Source organism: Piliocolobus tephrosceles, chromosome 6, assembly GCF_002776525.5.
Source record: "Piliocolobus tephrosceles isolate RC106 chromosome 6, ASM277652v3, whole genome shotgun sequence".
Lineage (NCBI taxonomy): Eukaryota > Metazoa > Chordata > Mammalia > Primates > Cercopithecidae > Piliocolobus > Piliocolobus tephrosceles.
Window position 1 is genome coordinate 79,836,523 of NC_045439.1, and position 17,755 is coordinate 79,854,277.

The window sequence follows — 17,755 nt, forward strand, 5'->3', positions numbered from 1 at the left end:
GAGAGGAAAGTTTTGGAGCCCACACCACACAGAACAACTATCCCCTTATAGGAGGTTGACCTTTATAGCCCATGTCCCTTAGGCATTGGCTGTGGGCATCAGGGGAATGATGCTGGCAAGATGGCTCCTGTCCTCTGAGGGCAGTTATCTGGAGAAGGGGGAAGCTGTGAGCCATTAGCACTTACCCCTCACAGCAGGTAAAGTCAAGTCACCAGCCAGTTAAAGGGATTTGGGTCTGGCATCTACAGAGTCTACCCCAGGCACAGTGTATGGGTGCAAAAGAAGAAAAAGGTTTAGCAGTAGAGACAGCAAATGTCAGGCCTCTTATTGTCTTAAAAATGGGTGTTTGCTGAGATCCATCAGGGCTGGACAGAAGAGGCAACAATGTGAAACCACCAGAGGAACGTGTTTGTGCTTATCACTTTCTGTGGTCATGGTCAGAGAGCTGTGTCCTCAGCTTCACATTTCCTTTAGAGTTTCTCTTGCATTTCAATTGTAATGATAAGCAAAGACATCCAGGAGAAAGGCAGGTGTGATGACACCTGATGACTTGCAGTCATCCTTGACCCCATGCTGTTCAGAGAACCATCCAGAACTTTCCCATTCTGCAGAGGGGGAGGCTGACCTTGCCTAAGACTCATGGAGTAAAAATAGGTGTGGTGCTCCTACCTTGATAAATTCCCCTTCTCATCCCCCTTCTCAGTTCTCTTTGGTATGTGAACTTGCGTTCCAGGCCATGTGAGTCAGTAGAGATGGGAATGTTCATGGATTTGTACAAACATGTGTAAATAGTACTCTTAAAAACAAACTCACTCTTCTTATCGTACTGTGAAGAAAATATGAATTCTTCACTTCAGAGAGATTGGACATGAAGCCCAACCTCTTGCATTGCGTTTCATCGTTTGGAAAGGCCTTATGAATACCCTTGTCCAATTTCCTCATGTTAAAATGGAGGACCCTGAGGCCCAGAGAAATGGGAATGATTTGACTAAGAGCACACAGCTAATTAATGGCAGAAGCTGTAAGTATTGATTTAAAAAAAATAAAAACCAACAAAAACACCTATGAGACTTCTATTAGGTACCTAGATGGAGTGCAATTTCTGAAGCAAAGTCATAAAAGACAGTGTGGTTTCGAGCTTGTGTGCTTGGATCACTGGCACTGGGGACAGTGTTAAAGCTCATACTGGGAGCCAAGTATACCAAGGTGAGCAGGAGCAACAGTGCATGGTGACCTACCCTTCCCGGAAGCATGTGCTCCATTGAAGTCTTCAAAGGGTATGGTGTGGGGGAAGGGGGTGCTGGGAGGAGATACTGGGAAGCAGATGTCATGAGATTGGCCTGGGAGAATTTGAGGAAGTCTTTATAGATGAGGATGTTTATGTTGGAAGTTAGAAGATGGATCAAATTTTGAAATTCAGGGAAGGGAGGAAGAAAGATGAGAAAGGCACCGCTGGAATAAAGGTAGAGAGATAGGAAGCAGAGGCATTTCTCAGGGCAAGGCACAAATGGATGTGAATAGCTGTCCAGGAGAGCTGGAACAGACTCTGGAGGAGAAATGGTATGTGAGCTCTGGGTTTGGAAATCAAGCTGTGAACAAGGACATAGGAGACAAAGGGATGAAGATTAAGCTCCCAGAGCAAATTATATCAGTGGCCAGTGACTGGAAAAGCAATGATTAGGGCCTCTTAACTACGAAATCTCTCTCTTCTCCTATCTAGTACCCTTTTCAGCCTTGATGCTTAAAATTCGCTGTTTAGGATGTATTCCTTCGGGTATTGAATACATCTTTGCCTTAAATATGCCCTATTAAAATGTAATGCCTCTGAGTGAGTTAAGTGTGTATAATCCATCAGGTAATGCCTCCAGGAAATTTGTTGACAGTTAAATGACAGCTAGCTGAAAACAAGATCTGTGAAAAAAGAAAACAGAAAAGGCACCTGGGAGGGCAGGGAGTTGGGTGCCGAGGGAGGGGAAGGTGCTGAGAGGGGAGGCTTCCACAGGGTGTTTGTGGTTGGCCCTGCCTGTGGATGGTATGTGCAGGCCAGATATGGGGTCAAAAAGAACTTTATCTGGAAGCTGATGGGTGGTGCTCAGGCCCCCAGTTTTGAAGGGAAACACAGCATGTGTTTAGACAGGGAGTTGTCCCGTCAGCCAGCAGCCTCCAGTAGGTGGGATCACACATTTGAACTTGGTTTGAAAGGAGAAAGAGGGAATTCTGGCTCAAGTGAGACTCTAGTTTCTCTTCTGCTTATGGGGAAATATGATGGATGTGACTCCAAACTTGGATACTCTTAGTCTCTGCTAGGGACGTGCTTCCTCATGTGGCATGCCTACAGCCTGGTGCAGGTTTTACATGACACTTGTTTTAGTCATCTCCGGGATATGCGCTGCATTTATCTCCAAATTTTGATATATTGTCTGCCCATTCTATAATAACAAAAAGAGCTACTAAGTGACAGAGAAGAGCCTTGAAGCTGTTTCTGTTATTAAACCATGAGGACTATCTGCCTGTGGTGGGCGGCCTCCGAGCTGGCCCAGGATTCATACCCTTGTTAGCATCCTCTCCACATGGAATAGGGCTGACTTCTGTAACCAGAAGGATACTGCGGAAAGGATGGAGTGCAATTTCTGAAGCAAAGCCATAAAAGAGTGTGGTTTCTAGCTTGTGTGCTTGGATCACTGACACTGGGGACAGCCAGTTGCCATGGCATGAGGACTGAGGCAGCCTATGGGTAGGCCAGGGTGATGAAGGTCTAAGATCTCCTGCCAACAGCCTTGGGAGTGAATCATATTGGGAGTGGATGCTTCAGCTCCATCAGGCCTTCAAATGACAGCCCTCCCAGCAGGTACCTTGACACAAGATAAAGACCCTTTGCCACTCCCAAACTTCTGACTCCCCAAAACTATACATAATAAATATTTATTGTTTTTTGCCTCTAAGTTTTGGGGCAATTTTTTATAAGGGACAGACACCTAGTACACTATACAATGAAGTTTGGTATAAAATGTGAGAGAGCACTAAAAACCAATATATGGTACTCTAAACTATAGGAAGGATATGCATTTCTGTTTGTTTTTTGAGACAGAATCTCACTCGATTGTCCAGGCTGGAGTGCAGTGGTGGAGTCTCAGCTCACTGCAACCTCTGGCTCCTGGGTTCAAGCGATTCTCATGCCTCAGCCTTCTGAGTAGCTGGGATTACAGGTGTGCACCACCATATTCGGCTAATTTTTGTGTTTTTTTTTTTTATTTTTTTTATTTTTTTGTAGAGACAGGGTTTCATCATGTTGGCCAGGCTGGTCTTGAATTCCTGACCTCAAGTGATCTGCCTGCCTCGGCCTGCCAAATGCCAGGATTACAGGTGTAAAATGCCTGGCTGGATATGCATTTCTCTAAGCAATGTCACAATCCTAAAAGGTTTGTTCGATAATCTGGGGGCCTGGATGGGCCATCAGAATAGTGAGGAAATGTATCAATATGGATTAATTCCTCATCAACAGGATAGGTAGATATAAAGGAAAAAGCGCTCAGGCCCACGCAAGGGTCTATTATGAAAGGCAGACTGCAAGAAATATGCTCAGATGACAGAGAAAGGGAAGCAATAATCACACACTGGGTCCTTGAGATTTGGGTGGCATTACCGTGAACTGCACTGACTTCTTGCATTCTCAGAAGGTGGAATTACTGAAAACAGAAGGATGACTTACCTCTGGGGAGGTGTAGCAAATTCAGTGAGAGAATCATCAAGATAGCACATTCCAACTAAAACCATGAACTTGGCCAATTCACTCGTCCTCCCCTTCTAGGTGATATTCCAGCTGACCTCAGTGGAGACAGCTTCATTCAAAGATTGTCATTAAACAGAAGAGAACCCATGTAGAACGTAGGCATTGATTGTTGTGGTGGAAAACCAGGGAAGAAACATAAGCAAAGGTACACAGTCAACATGTTCCTTCTCCTAAATTTACTGGTAGTATCCACTTTTTGACCTGGGAACTAACCCACTCTCATTTCATGTGGCTCCAATCCCTTTCCCCTCCTTTTCCAGCCAGAAGTATGTAACCCAAATCTGACCAATCAAAACAACCATTTGCCTAGTCAGACGATACCTTCAAGAGTGGGCATGTGACAAAATCTGGGCCAAGCAGAGTCTTCCCTGGAATTTCCCTATCCGTTCTCTGAGAAAAGATGCTTTTTTCTTAACTGGGTTGCTAAGCAGTAGAATGTGAGTCTTGGGTTGAGAGCAACCATCATGGCTACCACTTGTAAAGAGCTTAAGAAACAGTGGCGATCTCAGATGTTTCCAAAGCTATATTGCCTTAGGACTTTTCAGTGCAATGAGTAAATGCAAGCCCCTTTACACTTAGTTAGTTTTAGTAGAGTATCTAACATAAGTACAAATCAATTTATTAGCACAGAAAGCAGAAGAGTTCACCAACTAGTGCCCTAGAGTCTTAGAAAAATGAAAGATGGCATGGACTTTCTGAAGTTAAAAAAGTTCAAAAAGAAAAGAAATGGGAATATCAAAGAAAAGATGAGGTAGGACTGCTTAAAAAGTTGCAAACTGAGCTGGAAGAGCATATTGCAAAGAGGAAGGCCACAGAAACAAAAAGTAGAAAAAAAATTGGATATAAGCATTGTCAGAGCCATTGCTTACACATTTGATGAAATTATCTTAAATAACAACAAAAATTTAATTTTAATGTTGAATTTAAAAAATAAAGTAATAGCAACAAAATGATAAATATGGAAGGCAGACACATATACGTGATACATATGACTTGTCTTACGTATCCTACTCCTTATAAGAACCCTATGAAAGTAGGTCTCCATTTCATAGGTGAGGAAAACAAGGCACAAGGAGGTTCTGTAACTTATCCAAGATCACATCGAGATAAGTGGCAAAGCTGAGATTTGAAACCAGTCGTCTGGCTTTCAGGGTCCATATTCTAAACTTCTGTGTTATACTGCCTCTCCTATGTGATACAAAACAAAAGGAGTCTTAAAATATTCAAATAGAGAGTCGGGCACGGTGGCTCACGCCTGTAATCCCAGCACTTTGGAAGGCCAAAGCGGGCAGATCACAAAGTCGGGAGATTGAGACCATCCTGGCCAACATGGTGAAACCCCATCTTTACTAAAAATACAAAAATCAGCCCGGCGTGGTGGTGGGCATCTGTAATCCCAGCTACTCGGGAGGGTGAGGCAGGAGAATGGTGTGAACCCAGGCGGCAGAGGTTGCAGTGAGCCGAGATCGTGCCACTGAACTCCAACCTGGGCGACAGAGAGAGACTCTGTCTCAAAAAAAAAAAAAAAAAAAGTTCAAATATATAATCAAAGAAATGCTTATGGAGATGTTAGTAGTTTAGTAGTAATAATAAGATATTATGTGGCACTTACTGTCTGGCTATGCAAAACACTGTGTCAGCCAAAAACAGATACGAAATTTTCTATATCCAAGTAACTCACACTATAAGGCACGAATCTTGTGGCATTTAAGCAAATCATAACTACATGAAAAAAATATCTAAGTGACAGCATTCAATGATAAACCACAACTGACAACTCAGGGGAAAATCCATATGAAAAATAATTTTGATTTTTAATTTCTATGTCTACTTTAATTTATACTTTGGCTTTAAACATATTCATGTATTATATGAAAATTACATTTTATTTTGAATGCTTTGGTTTATTACTGCCAGTAGAAAATAAATTATGTTAAAATCTCAATTATAAAGACATAATATGTGATTTTTCCAAAGTATAAAAAAAATACATAATACTTGGTAAATTATGTATATCTTCATTTTATTACTTAAACATTGAAATACATCAGTAGGATTAAAAATAATTATATTCGCTTCTCTACAGTATTTCCCAATTTTAACCATATTAAAAAAAACTATCATTTTACGCATACATGTGTTTTTCAATTTTGTAATTATAAAGGTATATTTGTCAAGGTAGGAGGATAAAGTGTATTTCATTTAACAGTTACCATTTATAACATTTAAATGTTAAGGCATAGGGAAAGTAAGTTTTCATTTTACCGTTGCTACAACCTCACAAATGTTAAAGCCAGACCGTAGAGCATAGAACCAATAATAATCATCAGATGGAGAGAGCTGTGTGTTAATTGCCTTATAATTTATTGCAAGGATCAATAATCACTGCCTAAGTCAAAATAGGGATTTTTTTTTTTTTACAAGACAGTCTTTCTCTGTCATCTGAGATGAAGTGATTCTCCTGCCTCAGCCTTGCAGGTAGCTGGGATTACAGGCATGTGCCATCATGCACAGCTAATTTTTGTATTTTTAGTAGAGACCGGTTTCATCATGTTGGTCAGGCTGGTCTCGAACTCCTGACCTCAAGCGATCTGCCCACCTCCGCCTCCCAAAGTGCTGGGATTACAGGCATGAGCCACAGCACCCGGCCAGAATAGGGAACTTACAAAAAAATTATTCTCAGTCTCTTAATGTTGTCCATAATCTTCTCTTTCAAACTGTAGGCATCTTTTAGAAACTTAAAATACTTTTATGTGAAGACCATTGTACTTTATCTTACTTTATTTGCTTATACATTATTAACATTTAGATAAATGAAGCTTAATATATTTTCATAAAAATAGTTTGCACAGTAACTTCATTTTTTTGTGTGTGAAATTTGCTTCCTGACCTCCTTCCTTCCATCTGTGTATAGCTAGCCAGAATCATGGTCCCTAAAGTTTCCTAAAGCCTCTGTGACAGGCTCCTTAGCTGGGATGCTTCCCCATGGTTTCCTTTCTTTGCTCTTTGTACTCCTTATTGCATGAATTTTTTTCCATAATCAGCTATCGTTTTTACAAATATATAAAAGTGAATGTGTCTATGTGGGAAAACAAAGAAAATCATATCAGCTTCACTTACCAGGGGCGAGTGATTATTTGGCAGTTTGTTTAATTGAGGTTTCCCGGCTTGATGGTATCAGCCAATGTCATCCCACTTGAGGTGATTTGCAGCATCCTTACTCATTTGCGTAGCACCATATGCTGCCCTGACGGAATCTTTGCACAGTATGAAATAATTCCTTTTGACAGGATAACCACTATTACAGCAGGTAGGCCAAACTGAGGGAAGATAGTAATCAAATTAAGGAAACAGTAAGTAGGCAATTATGTGTACCCACCACCAAATGCTGGCACTAATCTGTTCAGGATGTCTGCAGAGCATTTGGCTGGGAACGGCTTGAGGGCCACTTAGAATGTGACTGCAGTGTGAATGTGGGACCTCCTGAATGAACTGATTCATAAACTCTTTAGGACTTACTGATGGCTTTAAGTCCTGGGTTTTGCCATATTTTGAAAAACGCACATTTCAGTCCATGCCTCAAAACCCAAAGGTATAGCCCCAGGACCAAGAATGCAACTACAAATAGACTTTCCTATTTAGCCTGATGGCCTCGTGCATTAGTTTAATAGCCATGTTTTTAAATTTTAGTGTCAAAAGTTAATGTTTAATTATCTGACAGAGAATCCAGCTGCAGAGTCTGGAATGTAGTGCTCAGAGGATTCTCCCTACCCTCTGACCTGCCACCTCCTCTGTCTCCCTTCTTCGCTGTCAATGAGCAACCCACTTCAATAAGTTGCAAAGCAAGGATGTGATTTTACAAAGTATCTCACAGAGAGATCTGCTGAAGTGAGCTGACTACGAGGCACTAGGAACCTCTTTACATTCTGAAACCTCACCCTTTCCTTGATCGGCATGAAGGAGTTGACTTCTAGATGCCCTAGAAAATTGCTGCTATTTTTCTCCTCCCTAATGTGTGATCCTGAACAGAGCAAAGATACCCCCCCTTACCCCCCACAAGTCAAGCTGAAATGTCTGAGATGAAAAAGTCACTCTGGAAATAACGGGATGTGAGAGGGCAGAGTTCCATTGGACAGCTCCTCGGGGAATGAACACAGCTTTGTTCTTAAGGAGGTCAAACGATTCCAAAGGATGCCACTGAGGCAGGAATGCTTTTTACCATCTCCTGAATTTCCAAAGTAAAAACGCTTAAAGTGTAATTGTGGAGTCTGATGGCTTTTTTATAGCCTGGGTCTTTAGGAACAGTCAATTAAAGTTTACCTGCTGGAGCATTTTGCAAAACAAATCAATATCTCATTTATTAAAAATTAAGAACCCATAAGCTTCTAATACATGACTGAAAAAGCAGGGAAATAGTGTGTCAGGGAAGCATTGCAAGATTGGGGGAAAAAAACACAACATACATTTCTGATTTTAAATCTACCACAAAGTTTGGCTGTTGTCATGCTGCACTGCATGGCATTAGCATAATCAAGTTTGCTTACTTTTAGTTTATGAGCTGAAGGCTGCAATGAAGCTTGATTTGCACGAGATTTCTTCTAAACCACAGGCTCCAGCCCTGAACGTAGGAGAGTTTCTAAAGAAGTTGCTCCCAGAGACTAGAGAGAGTCAGCAGGCTACTGGTTTGCTTCAAAATGGAATAGGAAACAGAAAACGTGGTAAAGTAGAGCTTTTTCGTACTGAACTTCCCATTCATAGATTTTGAGTGGGTTTCTCCCCCCAAGAAGCCTCCCCAGAAAGAAAAGTCTTGCTCCTCCTCCCTATACCATAACTTTAAGAACGACAATCTATCAATATTTCACAGATGTTCAGCTAAATCCACTGATTGGATCGTCATGGCCGTACATCAGTCACGGGTTCTCAAACTTGTCTATGCATTTGCATTACCTGGGGAGTTTTTGGTTTCTTTTTAGAGATAGAGTCTCACTCTGTCACCCACACTGGAGTACAGCAGTGCAGTCACAGCTCACTGTAACCTTGAACTCCTGGACTTAAGCAATTCTCCTGCCTCAACCTCCCAAGTAGCTAGGACTGCAGGCATGCACCATCATGCCCAATTAATTTTTTTTTTTTTTGTAGATATGTGGTCTCACTATGATGCCCAAGCTGGTTTTGAATTCCTGGCCTCAAGTGGTCCTCCTACCCGGGCCTCCCAAAGTTCTGGGATTATTTTTGCAGGCATGAGCCACCACTCCTGGCTCACCTGAAGAGTTTTAGAAATCACTGATGTCTTGGTCCCACCCAAAAAAATTCTGACGTAATTGATGTGGGGTGCATCCTAGACAGTAACATTTTTAAATTCCCAAAGTGATTCTTACGTGCAGCCAAGTTTGAAACCACTTCTATAAGCCACTTGTTCTTAAAGCGTGGTCCTTGGACTGCAGCATCAGTGTCAACTGGGAGCTTGTTAGACAGGCAGACTTTCTGGCCCCACCCCAAGCAGACTGATTCAGAAACCCTGGGGATAAGCCCAGAAATCTGTGTTGTAACAAGCCCTCCAGGTGATTCTGATGCGTGCTAGTATTTGAGAGCAATTGCCTTACATAAAGCTTTGAGAACCCACGGTGTATCGACACTGTTTGTGTAGCTGCTGTTCATGTCTCAAATTGGTGTTTTTCTCAGGAAGCAGCAAGGTATGATGGAAAGACTATGGGCTTTGGAGTCAGGTCAGACCTGAGTTTGAATCCTAGCCCCATCATTTATGAGCTGTGTGAGCTTAGACAAACATGTAATTTAACCTGTATGAGCTTCAGTCTCCTCAATTCTGAAACAGTGGAAATTTTATCTAACCTATAATGTTGTGAAAATTAAATGGGATAATAGCATCTAAAATGGACTCGTAGAGTACTAGAAATCAGATCTTAGTTCCCTGTCCTTCCTCCCTTCTGTTCCAAATTTTAACAAGCAATAGAAGTAATGGGATATTGACATGAGTTGGGCATATTCACTTTCTTGTCAGTTCCTAAATATTCTTTTCTATCCTCTTCTGATAGCATCATTTCTTTGCACTTGAATCAGCAGCATGACATAGGACTTTGGCATCAGGTGACTTCCATGAGCCAGGCACAGGATCAGGCTCTGGCTACTGGGCCACTGAAAGAGAGTCCAGTTTTGGTCTCATCACTTGACAAGGACAAAAAGTAAGGTCAGGATACTCAAATCTGGCAAATCCTTCTCCAGAGTCCACTGAGTGGATGTATTCTCAGAGGCATGTCAAACTTTTAGAAGTAGTTACCTACTTAATTCAGACAAATTGCTTACTTTATTCCAATAATTCCCCTATTCTGACCCGTTTATAGACTTTGTATGTTAACATCAAGGATTCAGTTTCTCTCTTCTGCTTAAGGAAAAGGCATCCAAGTCCTCTCTGGGACAAGCGTGTTCTGGGACAAGTGAGTCAGTGTAGTATAATACGTAACAGCAGTACCAACAACTGACATCTCACTAGATCATTACTGCTTACACCCATACTCTGTTTAACTCCATTTCAGTCTCACAGCCACTCAAGGAGGGAGGCGTAATTACTATCCCCATTTTACAGATGAGAAGGCTGGAGCTCAGAGAGGTTAAATGACTTGCCCAAGGTCACACAATTAGTAACCAGGGGAGCTGTCTTATATCCTAACTGCCATAATAATGATAATGAACAATAGTAACAATATAAAAACACAGAGCACCCGAGAGATGGAAAGAATTGACTACTGGAAGACATGCACAAAGTCTGATTCATGCATAAACAGCTGGATTCAGACCGACTATTATTATTAACAATTCTCTCCTCTCCACCCACTGCTCCCTCTACTGTTACTCCCCTGCCCTCACTGACTTCAGCATTGTTCGTCCCTAGAATAATGAGATGGATTTCTCAAGAATACCTAACCCTGTTTTCCAATTTTAAAAACATTTCCTTAAAAATGGAGAGAGTAACCTGCGGTGAAATGACCAGGTGTCCTAGTGCCATGCTTGTTGTAGAATGAGTGGCAGCAGAGTTACCAGGGAGAGATGCAGACTCTCAGGACTTGCCCCAGACCTCCTGGATCAGAGTCCAGCATTGAACAAGCCCCCCAGGTGACTGGTCCACACAGTCTGCAGTTCCTAACCAGCTCCCAGGTGAGCCCAACACTGTTGATCTGTGGATTCTACTTTAGCAGCAGGGTTCTAGAATGGACAGATCTTCCACTCCTCTGTCAGCACACTAGGCCTCAGGTCTCAGTGCTGTGGCAGAGCCCATTAAGCTGATCATATCCTATAGTCTATGCTGACTTCTTCTGCCAGCACCTTCCACCTGAGGGAAGGTGGGAGAGCAGGAGAGGCTCTTTGAATCCCCCTAGGCACCTGCCCTGAAGACGTACCTGGGATTTATGGCTTCAGAAGGGGTGCACTAAGCTTCACAGTGGAAGTCTCTCAGCGTGCCTGCATGTGGCAGTGGGAAAAGATATCTGTGAAGCTGATTCTAGGTGTCTCTCTGTAAAAATGTCAGGGCAGGGGATAACTGGGATAAGCTATGTTTCCAGTAGATCTCATGTCCTTCAGAAGGGTGGCCCTAGAGCTGCATCAGGTAAATATGGGATATTTTGTAGAAGGTTGTAGAGGACATCTGTCTGGGCATAACTGGCCTCTCCATGTTGATTCTGACATTCCTCTTTCCTCTCTGTCCTCTAAGCCATGCTGCAATCCCCTGTCAACCTGGCCTGTTTCCCAGGGATCTGCCAGCGCTTACCTGATCTGTGTCAGCTTTCCCCTGCAGCTCTGTTGTGTCCCCTGGTTTCTGGGTTCCTGGGTTCCTGGCATGGGATCCAGTGCCCTGTGTCTGAGTTTTGCTGTCCTGATCCTCTGTCACCTACGTGTCAATCTAGGTGGCTAACATGCTTTTTCTTGTTGCTTCCTTGACCCTGGAAACAAAAAAGGCAATGCAGTTAGAGGCAGTTGAAGGTCTTGTGTCCTGAGAAGGATTTAACTCATTTAAACCAGAACTGTTAATCACTCCCCCGGGCCAGAATCTTTTTCTCCCTCATGGAACTTTCCCAATTCAGGATAAAGCATCATTACCCATGTAGTTGCTCATGTTGAAATCCCAGGCAGAAGTCATTCCCGGATGCCTCCTTCCATCACACCCACATCCAGTCCATCAGCAAGGCCCGTCAGCTCTTTGTCCAGAATACGTCTTAGGTGTGCACACTGTGCTTCCTGTTTCTCAACACTGCTCTGATCCACCATCTCTAGGTTACAACTGTCCCCGACTGGCCTCCCTACTACCTGTCTTGCACTTCACAAAGAAGCCAGGGTGATCTTCTCAAAATCACTTCTCAGATTATCACCATAATCTCTCCCCTTCCCAATTTCAAAACACTCAAAATCCAAACAGAACATCATGAAATTTGACCTTTGTCTCCTTCTCTACCTCTATGTCTTCCTGTTCATTCATTAAATGAAGGAAAACTTCTCAACTCACTCACTCTACTCCAGCCCCATGAGCTCCTCCCATCAATGGGCCTCATCGTGGCCTCTTCTCTCCATCTGAAACTCTCTTCCCCCAGAGGATAAGGTGGCTAACTTTCTCTACTGAAGCCTAATCTTTGAACAGACCTCAAAGATTTTGTCCAAAGAGAGGCCCTCCTCTGACCACACAATCTGAAGCAAGTTGTCATATCAACCTTATATTATAATGTTCTCTAGGCCTATTGCTACTGGAATCATGTTGTTAATGTTTCTTTTTCTTTGTTCCTGTGTATATCACCATTGGAACATGAGCTTTAGGGAGCAATTCCCTTACCTGTTTTGTTCATACATTATAGATCCTCCACAAATTGAAGAAAATGATGGCAGGAGATATGACGAGTGCCATCTTCATTTCTGTGTTAATTCCTTTATTTTTATTTTCATTTAATTATTTATTTATTTTTGAGATGGAGTCTTGCTCTGTCGTCCAGGCTGGAGTGCATTGGCACTATCTCTGCACGCTGCAACCTCCACCTCCTGGGTTCAAACAATTCTCCTGCCTCAGCCTCCTGAGTAGCTGGGACTACAGGCATGCACCACCACACCTGGCTAATTCTTATATTTTTAGTAGAGATGGGGCTTCACCATGTTGGCCAGGCTGATCTCAAACTCCTGACCTCAGGTGATCCACCTGCTTCAGCCTCCCAAAGTGTTGGGATTACAGGAGTGAGCCACCATGCCCAGCCAATTCCTTTATTTTTATAATATTTAGAATGCCAAAGAGAATATTAAAAACTATGAGGCAGGCATGGTGGCTCACGCCTGTAACCCTAGCACTATGGGAGGTCAAGGCGGGTGGATCACCTGAGGTCAGGAGCTTGAGACCAGCCTGGTTAACATGGCGAAACCCCTTCTCTACTAAAAAAATACAAAAATTAGTTGGGCATGGTGGCACACGCCTGTAATCCCAGCTACTTGGGAGGCTGAGGCTGGAGAATAACTTAAACCCGGGAGGCAGAGGTTGCAGTGAGCCAAGATTGCACCACTGCACTCCAGCCTGGGTGACAGAGTGAGACTCCATCTCGAGCAACAACAAACACCTAACTGTGCTGGTTGGAAAGTGCCATATTAAGTGGACTCATGCTTAGACCGTGCTTGGGTCACCCATAACTCCAGCACACTGGGGCAGCAGGTGATGCCGTGGGGAGGAATCAGGGCTGTCTGCTTCTACTCTTGCCATAGTAGTTCAAGGTGCAGAACTCAAACTGTACACTTTACAGGTAATGAATAGTCTGTGGTGTCACGTGAAACAGGAAGAAATGAGGTTTAACCAATAAAATCACTGGTTTGCCCAAGAAAAGGAAAAATTTTTCTCCTGGTTTCATTTTTTATTTGGAGATAGTTCACTCAAGATCAGAGCCAGTGTCCCACGTAGACAGAGTGACCCATCTGGGAAGTCTATGTTCCTAACTTGAGAGCAAAAGCGTTGGAGAACAGATTTCAAAACTATACTATGGGTTGTCCAAGTATGAAAGGATGACAAAAACAAGACAACAACCTAAGAAATAAAGAGATGTTTCTGACAGTGCCTTCCCTGCCTTCACCGTGAGTCCTCTTGCTCTGCCAGTCCCCTGTCGGCGTTCCCACAGGATTCTGTTTTCCTTTCCCTCATCTACAGTCATCTACATCCAAGGTTTTTAAGGACTATTCACATATCGATTGCTGCCTTCAATTAAGATTGTTTTCCTGTTCTGCAAACTTTTATCTCCACTTGCCAGGTAGTTTTTTTTTTTTTTTTTTTTTGTTAATTAACAGCCTTATTGAGGCAACATTGACCTACAATTAATATCATATATTTGAAGGGTACTGTTGGATACATGTGATATATATTTATAGCTGGAAAGGAATGACCATAATTGAGATAATGAACATAATCATTACCTCCGAGTTTCCTTGTGCCTGTTTGTCATTCCTTCTACACCTGCTTCACATCCCCAGGGAAACACTGATCTGCTTTCACTATAGATTATTTTACATATTCTCAAATTCTGTAAAGGAGATGATTCAGTATGTACTCTTTGTTGTCTGGCTTCTTCCATTCAGCTTCACTATTTTGAGATTCATTCATGTGTGGGTATCAGTAATTCATTTTGTTTAATTTCTTAGTAGCATTCCATTTTGTGGATATACCACAGTTGATTTATCCAATCACTTGATGATGGACATTTATGTCATTTCCAGTTTATGGGTTTTACAAGCAAAGCTGCTATGAAGATTTGTGTACAACTATTTGTATGATTTTATTCCTCTTAGATAAATACCTATGTGTGAAATATTTAACTTTTAAAGAAACTCTGAAATTGCCTTTCAAAATGGTTGCACCTAAATTACATTTCCACCAGTAGCATCTAAGAGTTCCAGTTGCTTCCACATCCTTTCCAAAACTTGGTTCGGCCAGTTTTCTTATTTTTAGCCATTTTAGTAGGCGTACTTCCTTAATTCAGGGCATCATGACATCTTCCCTGAATCATTACAGCCTCTTGCCGTCTGCCCTCTTCCGTACCTTGTCTGTATGCTATACTTTAAGATCCTACTCAGATCTGTGATATCTTTCCACATTTCTTGCCACCCAAAAAATTATCACCTTCCACAGAATTTGCCACTCACTCTTCAGCACCACATCCATATTCCATAACAGACATACCTTGGAGGTGCTCCTATTCCTGTGCTCATCAGTTGACCTATCTCACTGCACTGTAAGGGTTTTCTGCCTCTTTCCTACCGTAGATTGTTAGCTTGAGGTCAAGGGCTAGGTTTTATTCAACTTTTCTTGCCCAATTCTTTTGAGACTCAGCACAGAGCCTGACACATAAAAAGTACCTATTGTTTCTGAAGGATGGAGTGAAAGAAACCCCCAAGTTTCCATTTACGGTGAACTTCATATTTCTAATTACTACAAGAGTCTTCAAAAACAAATTTAATGATTTGAGGATATGCTCTATGTCCAATTTTACCTACACAATGAATAACCATCTTTTCCTATTTTCATTTTCTTTTCGAAAGATGAATTAACTCTTCATCATATTATCTGAGAAATTTACTCAGATAATTGGTGATTAATATTTTCTTATATATATATATATATATGTGTGTGTATACATGCATACACACAAATACATACACACATACACCACACACATTTACCGTTTTTCAATGTGCCCTCCTGTACACTGGAACATTTAGTCAATAAGACAGTCTATAAGATCTTTTATTTCTTTTACTAAAGAGACAGGGTCTCGCTCTGTCACTGAGAGTCAAGTGCAGTGGCACAATCGGGGCTCACTGCAGCCTTGACCTCCTCAGCTCAAGCAATCCTCCCACCTCAACCTCTTCCCACCCACCTCAAGTAGCTAGGACTACAGACACACACCACCACACCTGTCTAATTTAATAAGACCATTTTAACTCAATTTATTCTTTTCTCAGTGCTACGGTTGTTGTCTTTAAATAATACCTCTAAATATTACAGAATTTTTTGTATGAAAAATTTATCTTAAAAATGGGGAAGAAAAGCAAAAATTAAACAGCATTGCCTCAAGTACATTATAATTCACAACTGTTATTAAAAGTTTTCACTTTATTAAGAGACAGTGAGTTATACCACAATTCGAAGTGAAGTTTAAAATAAGATGATCAAATAGCTTTTCTTTCTTTAATAATGTCTCCCTTTCATGAAAGTACCATTTATAGTGAAATACGGTATTCACATTTCTGAGAAATAAAACAGAAAAGGCCACTAGCAAGAAATGATTACACATGATGTTTCCATTAAGCATTTCCATTCCTTTCAAGTTTCAGATCTACAATTTAAGCACTTACAACCCAGGGGAAAAAGGAATTCTAGGGTTGCTCAGCCCTAGTTTACAGCATGAAGCAGGACTGTTGTGTGGATGCCCCAGGGATCTCTACAAAAGCCTCGTAACTGGAGCTCACGAATACTTACTACCACTCCCTACTGGGGCTGAAACACAAACTGTTTAAGTGAAGTAAGGTAGATGGAACAGAATAAAAGGGATTATTTTGCATCACTCTCCCATAGTGCTCATCTTTCCTTTTGGTAAGTCAGGTATCAATAGCTAGCTGATGTTTTACTTTAATGTTTTTTTCACTATGTATGTGTGTGTGTGTGTGTGTGTGTGTGTGTGTGTGTATCATGCCTATCTCAGGCTTTACCAGCCAGTAAGCACAAATTTTTAACACCCAAATAGCATTAGCTAATGATATATAATAATAAATTATTAGCTAATAAATATGATAATATTTAACTGCTTGCCCCATCCCACTCCAGGGTAATTGGACTTGTTATGCCTTATTATTTTCTTTTTAAGAGACAGGCTCTTTCTTTGTTGCCCAGACATGAGTGCAGTGGTACAATAATAGTTCACTGCAGCCTCAGCTCCTGGCTCAAGTGATCTTCCCACTTTGGCCCTTCCAAAGCTCTGGGATAACAGGCAAGAGCCACTGTGACTGGCCTGCTTTTCAATTTTGTACTCAGTATTTCCTGGAGACTCTGAAGCCTTGCCCTGATGTTTCTAGAGAGAGACTGTTAGGATTCTAGAATATGGCTCCAGTCTCTACTACTGTTCCTTGAATCCAGCAGGAATTGAACATTAGCTGTTCTCCATGTCAATGAAACTGAAGCCTACCTCAAGCCCTGATGCCAGAGATCCTAATCACCACTCTTGCAAAGTCAGAAGAAGAGGGTGGAAGGCCGGATTTCCTGCAGAAACTCAGCTTGAGCCTCAAAATATCACAGCAATTAGCAATCCAGTTCTTTCTTTCTAGGTGGTAGATCTAAGCCTGGATCAGTAATCCATAGACAAGCAGTTCCTCAGAGTTCTAAGGGCAGATATCTGCTCACATCACTATAACAGTGACTATCTCTTCACTACCTGAGGTTTAAAGTGATGTACCAGACGTGCCTAGGGCAATACTTTTGAAGTAAAAGGGGGAAAATGACTTCATTTTTAGTATGGAAAGGAAGTTAGGCTCCCAGAGCAAGGTTGCATGAATAGCTCTCAAGTATTTAGAGATACATAATCCTTTCAAGGTACATAAACATGCATGCACACATGCATACACACTGCCACTGCAGCTGGATGCAGCAGATTAGAAATGGTACCAAGTTCTTTCACAGGCTTCTTTTTTTTATATTTATATTTATTTTTATTTTTATTTTATTTTATTTTATTATACTTTAAGTTCTAGGGTACATGTGCATAACGTGCAGGTTTGTTACATATGTATACTTGTGCCATGTTGGTGTGCTGCACCCATCAACTCGTCAGCACCCATCAATTCGTCATTTATATCAGGTATAACTCCCAATGCAATCCCTCCCCCCTGCCCCCCCATGATAGGCCCCGATGTGTGATGTTCCCCTTCCCGAGTACAAGTGATGTCATT

General features: G+C 41.8%; 2 long non-coding RNA genes across 2 annotated transcripts in view; both read left to right on the top strand.

Annotated features, from left to right (window-relative positions):
- Window positions 1–9,895, top strand: part of LOC111552755 — a 42,845-nt gene extending 32,950 nt beyond the window's left edge. The window contains exons 4-5 of the long non-coding RNA XR_002734722.2: window positions 8,400–8,508; window positions 9,844–9,895. This is a non-coding gene — a long non-coding RNA (uncharacterized LOC111552755). The remainder of the gene's footprint in view (window positions 1–8,399; window positions 8,509–9,843) is intronic.
- The window catches only part of LOC111552756, a 246,961-nt gene that overhangs the window by 190,949 nt on the left and 38,257 nt on the right, over window positions 1–17,755 (top strand). The window lies entirely within an intron of this gene.